This window comes from Eutrema salsugineum, unplaced genomic scaffold, assembly GCF_000478725.1.
Source record: "Eutrema salsugineum unplaced genomic scaffold, Eutsalg1_0 scaffold_3, whole genome shotgun sequence".
Taxonomy (NCBI): Eukaryota; Viridiplantae; Streptophyta; class Magnoliopsida; order Brassicales; family Brassicaceae; genus Eutrema; species Eutrema salsugineum.
This window is the reverse complement of record NW_006256756.1, coordinates 6,380,740-6,384,026: the sequence shown is the minus strand read 5'-3', so window position 1 is coordinate 6,384,026 and position 3,287 is coordinate 6,380,740. Positions and strand designations below refer to the sequence as shown.

The window sequence follows — 3,287 nt, the reverse complement described above, 5'->3', positions numbered from 1 at the left end:
TTTCCCGTTTCTTTATTCCTATTATTATTATTATTTTTTAATGATCCCATTTTTTTATCAATTTTCTACCTTATAATTACATATTTTACATATAGTATTATGGGTTATTTCTTTTTGGATAACTAGAAAGTTCTGGGCCAAGACCCGTACATCTCCCTAGGTCTGGACCAGTTTTAATAATTTACCCCTCTCAGCTGCCACTCGATTATGATTCTTAGATTACCCTTAGATACCTTTCCAGTCGATATCGACGTCTGGTAGTATCATGGGTTACTATTCCCCATATGACCATATGCCTCCATAGATTCCTCTTATATATCAACTTTCTAGAGAGAAAGAGAGAGTACCCTATATTATATATACACAGCTATGCATGACGAACAACTTCAAAGATAGTTACGTTCTTTCTTCTCATATATACGAGAGAGAGAGAGAGAGAGAGAGAGGGACATGTGAATATAATCTAAGTTAAAAGTTCATGCATGGGTGCGATGAAGACAAGAACAGCATCAATAGGGAGATGGGTGAACGAGGTCGTGAGCTTCGTTGTGTTTTGTCTCTTAGACATCGTCGATTATTTCCTCAGTCTTCTCTACAAAACTGCTGATTATCTCCTCGAAGCAGAGTGGAAACCTTGCTATTGCTTGTCACCCAAGGAACTCATCACCACAACAAAAGGAAACATCCTCGTATCTCACAACCATGGCGAATCCAAGATTCTCAATGTTTCTCCCCTTCAACAACTTAGGTGTTCATTTCTATTTTATTTTCTTGGCGTTTAATTCTTTGGAATAAACCAAAAAATATTGGTATTTTATTACTTCGAGCAAACGTTGCTTGTTTGTTCAACAACAACGGTAGAGTCCAAGATTCTTCTCATTAGTTTTCTCACACGTATTTCCCCTTTTGCATTTTCAAGAAACCAATACCGTCACTAATTAACTAAGACGATGCAATCTAGGAGTTGAAGAAAACAAATCAATTTTAATTCGGTTTACCAACTTAAACGTCCGGTTTTGCTTGTAGCGGGCGTTCCAAGATTGAGCTGGAGGAGATCTCAGAGACTCTTTATTCACGTCTTTCTCTTCTATCTTACCTCCCTAAGCTTTCCATTAACGATTTAACTAAACAATTATTGAATGTGACTCGATCAAACTCCGAGTGTGGCGAGAAGAAGACGAGTAATAAGAGGAAAGGGAGAACGATGAAGTCGAGATTGACGGTAAGCTTCGCCGTCGTTGAAATGCTTCAAGGCAAGATTAAACCGCAGAATTTGAGTCGACAAGTCTCGAGATGGTCAGACTGTGATTGTGGTTTTTGTACTTGTTGGACCTCTACTTGTGTCAAAGATCAGTCCCTCTTTGTCAAAACTCAATTCCCAAAAGGTATTTGACATTTTAGGTTAAATTATCTCAACTAACATAACCATAAAAGTAATATAATATATAAAAAATAATAATAAAAATAAAAGTAATATATATCGTTTACATAGTAATTAGTAATTTATATATATATATATATTATTTGTGAAGTAACTTGCGCTGTGGTTCAATGCACAGTTTAGGTTGTCGTTTTGATTAATGAATTTTGAACTTTCTGATTGGTCGGTGTTTGTTATAATTTGATTGGTTTAAATTGATTGATTTTAACGATTTTTGGTAATTTTTAATTTATTAAGATCGTTAATGGATTTGTATTGGATCTTGATATTGATATAGGCGGCGCAAAGTTTTTTTGTCGTTTTGATTAATGAATTTTGAGTTTTCTGATTGGTCGGTGTTTGTTATAATATGATTGGTTTAAATTAATTGATTTTAATGATTTTTGGTTATTTTTAATTTTTACAAAATTTTTTATTGAGATCGTTAATGGATTTACATTGAATCTGAATATAGGCGGCCCAAAGTTTTATTTGAAAATCCGAGTACAAACCAATATAAGTGAAACAGCTTCGTAATCAACGAAAACAATATTCTGGCGCAATTGATTAGGAGATCTTTCCTGTTATACGTATATCGCGGGTTCGAACTCTTTGTCGTGTGAATTTTTATATAATCTTTTTTATTTTTATATAATTTTATCGGATTCAACTTTTAATAATTAAAATTGGGAATATTCCTTATTTATTCAATATATTTATTTATATTTGGTCCGTTTTAATCTGAAAAGGATGTTTTCTTTATCGTAAAATGGCAAATTGTTTGTTTATGTCAATATAAAATCCTTTATACCTTTATCGGTTGGTTTTATTAATAAAAAAATGTTAATTTTGATTTTATAGAAATATTCGCATGGAGGGTTGAATTTATCGTAAAATGGTAACATTGTTTGTTTATATCAATATGAGATCCTTTCTACCTTTATCGGTTTATTTTATTAATAAAAAATGTTAATTTTGATCTTATATAAATATTCTCATGGAGGGTTGTATTTATCCGTATTACTCAATAATATACATATTCGTCTAAATTCTAGGTTATTCCTGTGTATAAATTGGTTTGTGAGCTTTGTACGTTTTGTCATCAAAATTTCTAGGGTTTTGAATCTCTTCATGATGTTTGTTTACTTGCATTCAATCCTAACAATGTGTTCTTCTGACTATAGCTTTGCTCATCCATCTAAAGTTATGATTTCTTGGGAGGCTTCGTCTACATCAACAGGTATATATGTTTTAAACCCACATGCTCAGTAATGATGTGTATACTCTTTATTATACTAAATGTTTTTTAATACGATGACCAGGTTCCGTGAACCCGGATCTTGCTGACGGTTATTCGTCTTCATTTGATGAAACTTGCGATCTCTTGAGTCCGATTATGGATGAAAACGGAATATCGGGTTATCGTTACGTAACTCCTTACGTTTTCACCGACATATCTAAAAAGAAAGGTTATTGTTTGTCTCCATCGTATTTAATTTCTTCTCATACGTTTTAAAATTTGTGTTTTGTTCTAGGTTACCCATGTCAGCTGCTCATGGATTCTGGTATTAAATCTTGGGTTATGCGGTCGTACAATCCTATAATTGAAGGTTTGATGAGCTAACTTTTATTTTTCACAATTAGTACTTTTGGAGATAATATTTTTTTTAATAAAATTTGATATTTTACTGCTTTATGTAGATCGTGGTTTTGCGATTTGTATATCCGTTTCTGATGAAAAGATCTTAAGTCGAAAAGGTAATTTTGAATATCCTGATGCTTTAAATTTTGTCTTTGTATTATTAATCTTTGACCTAATTTTTTTTTTTTTTATATGCATGCATGTTATTATCTTAGTTTGTGGACG

General features: G+C 32.2%; 1 pseudogene; it reads left to right on the top strand.

The window, feature by feature from the left end:
* The first annotated feature begins 491 nt into the window (after positions 1 to 491).
* The window catches only part of LOC18015268, a 41,000-nt pseudogene continuing 38,204 nt past the window's right edge, over positions 492 to 3,287 (top strand).